An 11,027-nucleotide genomic window follows, 5' to 3' on the forward strand; every position below is an offset into this window, starting at 1 on the left:
AACAGTCATTCCAGCGCTTCTTCGTTTCTCTTTTTTTTGGTGCCTCCTCCTTTCCCTTTTTTAATTTTAATGAGCGAGTTTTGTTAAAAAAATAGGCGAGAATAAGAGATACATCGACACATTGAGCAGAGTGTGCACAAATATACAAACGAGCTAGCCCTGGTCATGGCAAACACATAGGACACACACAGTGTAGATTACGTGCAATGTCGCAAAAAGAAAAAAAAAACGCACAAGGGATGGCTGGTAGATTCGCTATCGCATTCATGAATCAACAGTTGTGGATGACACATTGTACAGGGCGTTCCAACTATCTGCTGTTTGGGCAAAGAATGATTTTTGAAAGGTAGTGGTTTTCCATGGGAATTCACGGACTTTCTTGCTATGGTACGACCGGGTTATCCGTGGTTTCGAAGGTTCAATATACTTGCTTTTATTGATTACTAAGTTATTGTGACAAATATGAGATAGAATAGTATGAGTCTTCCACAGGCGCGCCTGCGTTATAAGGGTTCCGTAAGTTCGAACTTCCAAGGAGGGTTGAAGGGGATGTGTTTCTACTGTAAGCATTGTAAATAAACCCCATGAATGGTCTTCGTACGCGCCACAGCTTTTTGATATTTACTAATATATGATGGACCCACACAGGAGACGCGTATTCCAGTAAAGGTCACATGTCAATTTTGTAGGCCAACATTTTAATTTCTTTCGTAGACTTTCCAATGGTTCTGCGTAAGTTCCCAAGCGTTTCCACTGCCTTTTTGTGTGCACTTTATGTGCTCGTTGCACTTGAAGTCGGATGTAATTATAACACTTAAGTATTTGTAGCTGTTAACGAGAGATACAGAATTGTTCATGCAATAGAAAAAAGGCAAGGAACATTTCTTGCGCGTAACTCTCACTGCTACATTTTCATTAAGATTCACGTTCTACGGCCAAGTCGAACAGCATGACTGTGTTGCCGCACACGCTCTTTTCTTTCTGTTTTATGTTACCGACTCATTGCATGCGCAACTGCTGCCTTGCGCAAACCGCACCAGAATGTGTTAGAACACTCGACATTATTTTGGGCTCATCTGTTAGGCCTTAGCGCGCAAATGCGAAAAGCTGAGTTGATACTCGAACTAACGCGGCCACCAGCGATAAGGCTAGAATGTTCGATGCCGCGTGTATAAATGGCGACACGCCTTGCCGTGGTTCAGTTTTTCGACGGTCGACGCTCTGTTCGCCGCTGTCAGTGTACAGCATGTATTGCTGTAGTTTGACTTTTCGTTTCCAGGGCACAGGTTAGCCCAAATAAAAAGTTTCGTCTCGAGCTGCCGACTGCTACCTTCTTCAACGTCACGACCACGTGACATCTGGTGGAGGTGCTGCTTCTTTCCTGATCCGGACGCGCCCGCGAAGCGCTGACCCAAGCCCAAGCCGCGACGAGGACGACGGCAAAGAAAACCTGGATCGTCGAACAAGCCGCAGGCAGAAGGGTCCGCAGCCAGAGTAGTTCCCGAAAAGACCAGGCAGCTCTAGATTCCAACATCGACTGCAGCGACGATGACCGATCCCGTTCAGCCTGCACCGATCCTTCTCCGGTAGCCCAAGAAGCCGCCAACCTTCCGCGGATCGTTATTCATAGACACGGAGAGCTGTCTCGATGCCTATGACCACGTCGCCCTTTTCAATACCTGGACCAGCGAAGACAAGCTAGGACATGTGCACTTTGCCTTGGAAGACGCCACTCAGACCTGGTTCGAGAAGCAAGAGCGAACCCTGCCAACGCGGGACATTTTTCGCACCAGGTTCCTCGCCACATTCACGAGCGTCGTCCGCAAAGAGAGAGCTGAGGCTCTGCTCGAGACCCGCTTCCAGATTCCAAACGAAAACGTGGCGCTCTTCACGGAAGAGATGAGAAAGCTGTTGCGTCATGCAGATACTGTCATGCCCAAAGACAAGAAAGTGCGCTTTCTTATGCGAGGAGTCAAGCAGGAGCTCTTCGCCGGGCTGATACGGCAACAACCCAAGACCGTCCACGGATTCCTGTCAGAGGCAACGACGATGGAGCATCGAAATGCACACTGGACAGTACAATCGCCGTCCAATTCAAGACAGCGCGGCTGTTCATGACCTCGATTTCAACGAGTTGCGCAAAATGATCCGAGCCATCGTGCGAGCGGAGCTGCGAAAGCTCACACCTTGGTAGCGTGAAGTGTCGTCGATTACGGATGTCGCACGAGAGGAAATTCAACAATCACTAAGTATTCTTCAGCCAGCGCCACCGCAGCCACAAGCCATGAGCTACGCTGCTACTGCCCGCTGTCCCGTTCCCCCTCCGCGGCAACGTCAAGAAACCACGTCGCCGCAGTTCCGTCGCCAGACGTCGCCGTCGGCGCCACCACCACCGACGGCAAACCGTCGTTCTGTCGGCCAGCGCTCCAAGGAAAACCGGCGTTTGGCGTGCGTCTGAAAACCGCCCGCTCTACTACCACTGCGGGAAAGCCGGTCGCATCTCACGCCGATGCCAGTACAGACAGATGGAGTTACGTGGTTTCGCCGTAAACGCGCCGTGTCCACAGTTGACTGAATGGCCACACGACATCACCGACTACCTCGCAGGACCGCAGTGGACACTGCGAGGGCCTTCCCCATCACCGTCGCCAGGCCGCTACGTCTCTCTCCGACGCCGACCATACACTGGCCCAACCCGGGGCCGGTCACCTAGCCCGCATCCAGAAAACTAAGGGCAGCAACCGATGGAGCTGAGATTGCTGTACGACGATGAAATACCGGATCCTCCGCCGCCGCCGACGACGCCGCGACGAAATCTAAAGAACACGCCGCAAGCCGAACGAAGCCCTGATGAAGAAACTTTGCGGCCCGAAAAAGACCTGATGACGCTACGTCGAAGGAGCTGGACAAACCGACGTAGGCGTGATCCAACGCCGTGACATAACCGCAACGCAAGGTGACGAACTAGCGATCTCGACGTCCTCATCGACGGCCAAAACGTCACCGGTCTCGTCGACACTGGGGCCGACTATTCCGTCATCATTGGGCCATTTGCCACGAAGTTGAACAAAGTTAGGACTACTCCCGAAGGCCCCGATATGCGGACCACTGGAGGCCATCTAATATTCACACTTATCCTGCGAGCTTCGTAATCTTGCGACATTCCTCAAGGGATGCAATACTTGGCATGGACTTCTTAAACTATCGCAGCGCCGTCATCGACTTAAGAACGAAGTCGATAACTCTGTCGTTGGACAAAGCGACACCACCGGATACGAATACATGTCAACGTGCCCTGAACCTGCTCGAGGATATAGACGCCAGTCCACCTAAATCCAGCGTCATAATTTTTGTCGGCACCGTAAAGGTTGAAGCCATCGAAGGTGTAATCGAGAGCGATCAGCGTGTGCTGGTACACCGTGAAATTTGCGTCGCAAGATGCATTGCACGGTTGCATAAAGGAAAAAGAAGCGTGCTGCTATCGAACTTCAGCCAAGAATACAGACACCTGAGCAGGGGCACGGCGATTGCGTACATCGAAGAAACCTTGGCCGCCAGCGATGCGTTTGTCTTTTGAGATTCTGACGAAGCTAAAACGATGACCCGAATGCCTGAGCCATCCCTCGACGTAAACCCAAGCCTTCGCGCTCGCAAACAGCAACAGCTCTGATACCTTCTAAAGGAATACAAGGAAACTGCGCGACGATATCATCCAGCCGTTCAAGAGTTCGTGGGCCTCTCCCGTACTGTTAGTGAGAAAGAAAGATGGGATCCTACGTTTGGTGCGTCGATTATCGTCGAAATCGCGAAAAAGGACGTGTGCGCTCTTCTACGGATAGACGACGCCCTTGAACGACTCCAGAATGCGAAGTACGTTTCGTCGATGGACTTCAATACCGGCTACTGGCAATTGAAGTCGACGATAGAGATCGAGAAAAGACGGTATTTATAACACAAGGCGCTTTCTTCTAGTTCAGGGTCATGCCCTTTGGTCTTTGCTCGGCACCTGCGACTTTCCAATGCGTTATGGATGCAGTGCTGGCTGGCTTGAAGTGGCAGACGTGCCTCGTGTACTTGACCCACGTCGTTCTGTTTACCTCAGACATCGACGAACACCTCCGGCGCCTTGAAACCATACTTCAAGCAGTCAAGCTGACCTAGCTCAGGGGATCTTGGGATACAGCGAAACAAGTCGCCGCGAGACCACCGCCTACCACCCACGGACCTATGGGCTCACGAAGCGTCTAAATAAGACAATCGCTGACGTGCTGGCCACGTACGTCCACGTCGAGCACAAGACGTGGGATTGCATCATTCCGTACGTGACGTTCGCATACAGCGCAGCCGTACCAGAAACAACGCAGACGACGCCATACAAGTTGGCCTACGGAAGGCCTACGACGCTCGAGGCAATCCTGCCATATGTCACCAACGAAGACAATATCAACGTTGCCGCTGATTTGCAACGCGCCGAAGAAGCCCGACAACTCGCCCGCCGGTGCACCAAGAAGCAGCAGAGGGTCGACAGCCGTCACTATGATCTTCGATGACGTCACACGGAATACGAAGCCGGTGACCGCGTGTGGGTGAGGACGCCGATACGCCTACAGGGACCTAACAGAAGCTTCTTCGGCGATACTTCGGGCCATACAATGTGCTTCGACATCTCGGCATTCTAGACTACGAGTTCATCCCTGATAATATTATTATCTCGTGTTTAACGCCCCAAAATCACGATATGATCATGAGAGATGACGTAGTTGAGGGCTGCGAAAAATTGACCGCCTGGGGTTCTTTAATGTGCACCTAAATCTCAGTACACGGGCCTCAAACATTTTCACCTCCATTAAAAATGCAGCCGCCACGGCCGGGATTTGATCCCGCGACCTTCGGATAAGCAGCCGAGTGCCATAGCGACTAGGCCACCGTGGCGGGGCTATCTCGGACGGCATTACGAACTCTCAATAGCGCCATGCACGACGTGAAGTCGTCCATGTCGTGCGCCTTAAGCCGTTGTATGCGCGTTAGGATTCTTGTTCCTTTAACCCTTTCAGGCCCAGTGATTCCAATTGTAATAATAAATTTTGCACAGCAATCAGGAAGCACCTGGTAAACATAAAGGTTTGCTCTTCCTCAAGAGCTCATATTTAGCATCTGCTCTACATATGGTGCCAACCTGGTATCCCCAACAAAGCGAGGTCACGTGTGAATGAAGAAATTACAGAAGCGGTCGCGCTGTTCGCGCATTTTGCTGAGGAAGCTTCTTTCTTCATCGTGCAGAGGTAGGGCATTTGTCTTAGTTTTGTGTCGAAAATTTGAATTTAATGCTGTTGCGTATTATGCTATCCCATCGAAATAATATTTTAAGTAAGAAATTTAAAAAAAGTCATTGAAATATTATGAAATAATAATTATATCACAAATTAGTAATACGGTCATTAATTACTCTTGATTGAAAAGTGCGAGCACAATTTTTTTCATCTTTTCGGGATACCACGATCATGTGCATCGCGAAATGTAACAGACAGTTGCTTACACCGAAAACAATTAAATCTGGACTGAAAGGGTTAATATCGTACTTTTTTCTTGTACTTATTGCTTATTGTACTTTATTGTACTTCCTTGCCTTATCGTGCTGCCTATGCGTACGCACTTTTTTCTCCTTGGATTTCTGTTACAAGCGCGGGACGTTGCCGTTTGAGATGGGGGGCAATGCCATACACGCTCCTTTTTTGAATGTTTTATGTTACCGGCCCGTGTGACTGTTGACTTGCGCGAACCGCGCCATAATGTCTGAGAACATTCGAGATTATTTTAGGATCATGTGTTACGCTTGAGCGTGAGCGTGCCAACGCGGACAGACCAGTTCATTCCCGAACTAACGCGGCACCAATGATAAGGCTCGAATGTTCGATGCCGCATGTATAAATGCCGACACGCCTTGCCGCGGTTCAATTTTATCGACGGCCGACGCTCTGTTCGTGGCCGCTATCACTGGGTCTTTCTGGGTATTTCTGGGTGTCACTGGGTATTTCTGTACTTTGCATTTCCGTTTCCCGGCCGCAAGTTCGGCCAAATAAAGAGTTTCATCTTGGACACGCCGACTGCTGCCTTCGTCAACGTCACGACCCCGTGACAATACTATGGCTATGCATGCAAGGAACTGCGTGGCACACACGCGCTTACTCAGCTCCTCCTTTTCATCCTCATTTATCTCCTCCTAATCCTTGGATTGGTCCTCCTCACTCTCACTTTCCTTTCCCAATCACTTGATAAACTTCAAAGCTACGTAATGCTTTACGCTCTCCCCTATTTATTTGTTTCTTCCTCACGATTACATTACTCCTCTTCATCCTCGCTTCCCTTTCCCACCTCCTTGCATACAATACAATGCATTGCTAGGCTATGCATGTGGCTATACTATGCCTACAAGGCTCTCATGCCTTACCCTCTTCCCTCATTATTTGCTTCCTCCTAAACTTCACACCCCTCCTCTTCGTCCGCACTTCCCTTTCTCACCCCCTTGCTATACAATACTACGCATGACTTTGCCATGTTAGAAGATGCTTGGCATGTACCTGTTATCTCACCTTCTCTGCTTCCTTCTCTGTTCCCTCCCCCTTACCCTTACAGGAGTCCTCATAACCCTCACTTCCATTTCGCGCTCTCCTGCTGATATGTAGTACACAAGGCTATGCCATTCACCCTCTCCTTCCTACTCATCCTCCCTTCCCTTTCTCACCCCCTTGCTATGCTGTACTATGTTTGGCTATGCTCAGCTGAAGTTATTTGGCAATTACCCGCTCTGTCGCCTCCTCCTTTCCTTCCCCCCTCACCCTAACATCAATCCTACTCGCACTCACTTCCCTTTCCCTTGCCAAACTATACTGTACAGGGTTATGTCATGCTTCACCCTCTCCCCTCCTCCTTTGCTTGCGCTTCACATACACATAACTCCTCACCCTTGCTTCTCTTTTTCACCCCCTGGGTGTACTATAGTATGTATGGCTATGATATGCTAGGAGTTGCTTGGCACGTAGCCGCTTCCAGTGGAGCACAACTTTGTGTCGTTAAATCAGGGTGTCGCAACGGAACAAAAACTGGAAACGAAAAACGAAAAAAAAAACGATTTTTTTGACCGGAACGAAAACGTAACCGAAACTTTATCTATTATTTCGTTCCGGAGTGAAACCGAAATTTTTTCAATCGTTTTTCGGTTCACGAGAAAACTTGGCAATCCGGAACTGAGCTCATGCAATGTGAGCATATCTCAGGCAGGTATTCCAAAGCAAAGATATGTTGAAATTGTGCGAAAAGCGAAAACAGTGGCAACCAGAGATGTTTATATTAACACAAGTGGACTTTTGCGCGCCTGTTGCCTGTCACGCAGGCCAAAGTGGACAGGGCATTGTCGGCGCTGAAGTTTGTTACAGCGAAAGCTGTTATGAGATCACAACAGCTGATTTTGGTGCCATAGTTTCCCGTCGCTGCCGGTGTCCGTGTCCGCTATCACGTGATATAAGAAAACATTAAATGAGAAAGAATTTTTTTGGGATCGGATGGGATTTTAACCCGCCTCTCTGCGTGCCAGTCGGGTCTTCCACCAGTGCCACGCTGGTGCTTGTAACTCCTTCGCAAAAATACTGTATACTGGCGTCATTTAGGGCAAGGAATCATGTTAACCTATGTAATATAGCGTGGCAGAAGAGTAAAATAACAACGAGTCATCACACAATGCTAATAGCACAAAGAGTGTGTGGTTTAATGCTTCCCACCAGTGTCGCGGAGTTGCCCCACCAGAATTCCACACTTTCGCGACCCCGGAATGGAATGAAGACAACGCTTGGAGGAGTGGAATGGGAATGTTATTAAGCACCTTCTGCACGAAATAGAATCGGAGTGGAATTACGTCTTTTTCCGAAAATAGAGCACGTTTTCAAACATTAGGAAGTCAGAGCCTCGAAATTAACGATAAAGCAGCACTTTGAAAATGGCTTGCCTGATTACAAGCACGGTACATTTATAAGCAACGCGCCTACTACAAACCGAGGCATCATTAGTGTACAAACAAACGGATTATCCCAGCAGATACTGAAGGGAGAAACAAATTGCCCCTGCGCGTTGGTGTCCATTGATACCCCCACACGGAAGTGGCGAATACTCTATGAACAGCCTGATCTTTATCTCACGAGCAGTTTAGTACCTGACACATGTAAATAACCTTCTGCGACAAGGAAGACACTGCATACCTGTGCACAGGCGAACACAGAAAGTTCTCCTCACCCCACCCATGCTTGCGAGGTGCGCTTGACATGCGTGAGTGCTGTAGAGCAGTGCGGCCCAGTGTTCCGTATTCGATGCAAAGGCACAAGTTGTCCTAGCGGTGCACTGTTCCAACTAATACCAGCAGATCTAGAGGGTTTTGTTTCCCATTACCAAAATCTTAAATTTCTCCATATTCACGACCGCTCCAGATGCGTGGCAAAACTACTTAGTCTTCTTGAATACTACTTTTGTATAAGAATACGCTATGTCGTCATTTCAGCGCTAACACATTTAAGCTTAAACAATATTAAACACCACCATTTGTTCAAACATGCTGACGATGTGAATACTATAGGTAGCGGGAGAACAAGGTGGTTGTACTGCATGAGGGGATATGTCGCCAAGCTGCTATCCGTCGACCTTGGTAACGTGTTTTGCGTACTTTTGCAGTTCCTAATGCATCTGATGACACCAGCTTTATGCGGCGTCCATTCTTAACTCGATAAACTATCAAATGCCTTTCCTACGTTGAAGAATTACAGGAATGGAATTGAACTGCCCGGCCATTCCTAGAGTGGGAATAGGCTAAGTTTTTTCATTCCGAGGAATTGAAAGGAATGGAATTGCGGCAAGTTCTAATTCCCCGGAATGGCATTGGAATGGAATGGAGGTGCCCATTCCGTAGCATTGCTTCCCACCCACTGCAAAGAGCTCCACCATAAATCTTCATCATCATCAGCCGCAGCACAATCTGCACATAATGACGAATGACCTACACATGTGTAGCGGGTACCACGATTCTCCGAGGAATGACGAAAAATGGCATAGTGGGAACTTCGCTACTTCAGAAAAATTGCGATGATTTATGACGTAGTGGGTACCTTCCACGTGAACTTGTATTAGTTGCCCCAAGGAACTCTACAACGGGCTCTACAAAGCGCGCTCTTCCAGCTTTCGCTGTGACAGTGTGGCGTGTTCCGCGCAGGCCTGGCGATCTTTTTAGCAGAACAGCGGTCTCGCACATCAGAGAGTACACTCAATGACGCGCTGCATCTGAGATCGTGCTCACTCCCTTCACAAAAAACAATGAGCCCACTAAAAAAATTCGTATTTGTGTTTTGAGAAAATAAATACTATGAGTTTGAAATTAATACTGGCTTCTGCTAGTTGGTAGGCATTCGTGGTACAGTTACGTGCGCTTCTCTGAAGAACGTGTTTTACCCTTGTCCCACTTTCATAATAGGAGGGCAAGTAACTACATCATAAATCTAATCTGTTTTATGATTTCCTGAACTTCAACTTTTTGCATACAAACAAACCGTTACGAACCGTTACGGAACATTTTTTTTCGTTCCGGAGCAGAAACGGAACGGAACTTTTTGCGGTGGAACGAAACTAAAACCGAAACAAAAAACGTTTCGTTCCGACACCCTGCTTTAAACGACTACCGGCTCAACTTCAACCTTAAAAAGCTCCTCTATTAAAGTAGCACGGTTCCTTGTGCTTTCACCTAAGGCTGCATGTAGGCGAACGCCGTCATCTTTTTTAGATGCGAAGCACCTTATGGCGGAGTGCAAACCGGTGGTGTGCGGCGTCACTACCATTACTGCGCATGCGCAAACACTCTCTGCACACCTCCACTCCCCCAACCACTCTCCACTTTGATGACGTCAAAAGGTGACGTCATCAAATGAGGATATTTAAATCGAAAGTGTTTTATGTTGGGGTCCACCAAGACTTCAGTGACATATTTCCGTCACGGAAATGACGTTGGAAACATGTACACGATCACATGGAAAAAAAAAGGTTCCGTCAACGGGCATCAAACCCGCGACCGCAGGGTCCGCTAGAACAGATGCCGGGCCCGCTATCCACTGCGCCACTGTCACAGATTCTATAGTCGGTGACAGCCTAAGAATAAATATAAGCTCCGCCCACGAGGCCGCATTGCTCATATTTTGCATGCCTCCGCGCTACAAACGAAGTAGTTCCTAAACAATGGCAATAATTTTCACGCATATAAACCTTATTTTGCAATACTGCAATGATATTGAAATGAAGAAAGCAAAGCTAGTTAAATAAATTGTGAAGGCACGGAGTTCAGTGTAAGCATAATAATATATGTGTTGTTTAAATCACACCCCCCGCCGCGTTCAGCTCGGAGTCTATAGTAATGTACATCTCAAAGGGGATGTTTCTGAGCAGTACCTTTTGTGGTAATAAAACAAATAATGCCAAATTTAACATAAAACTTAAAAAAAGGATTCGTTATTTTACGGTTTCACAGAAGAAAATAGGGACATTAACCACATTTAATAACGTCCTTTGTAATTCTTTTGCGAAACTCTCGAGGCCAGTTTTCTTCACTGTCTGCTGTAACCATGGCAACTGTGACACAAAGCGAAGTATGACGAAATGGTCTGAGATTGCCTTTGTGAATTTCGACTCTTGTGTTGCTGCAAATACCTCATTTGCGTCTCTTATCGCCGTGCCTGTCATCCTGTTTGAGGAAAACGTCAAGGCTTCATTTGACGTCGTTCCAACGAAATAAAAGTGTGTAGCACACACGGCGTTTAACTGTTGGGGCCATTGCATGCGTTGCCGTTGCATTCACGCCAAGGAGATGTACCCGGCTAAATTGGCATTGACTAAAATTTTACGTGGGATTGTTTCTCGCTTCGACAACTTGCACTGGTCCTGCCTTTACTCCTTAAGCCCTTAAACGCTAAAGTTTCTAATTAATTAATTATTTATTTATTACA

Source organism: Rhipicephalus sanguineus, chromosome 6 (genome assembly GCF_013339695.2).
Source record: "Rhipicephalus sanguineus isolate Rsan-2018 chromosome 6, BIME_Rsan_1.4, whole genome shotgun sequence".
Classification (NCBI taxonomy): domain Eukaryota; kingdom Metazoa; phylum Arthropoda; class Arachnida; order Ixodida; family Ixodidae; genus Rhipicephalus; species Rhipicephalus sanguineus.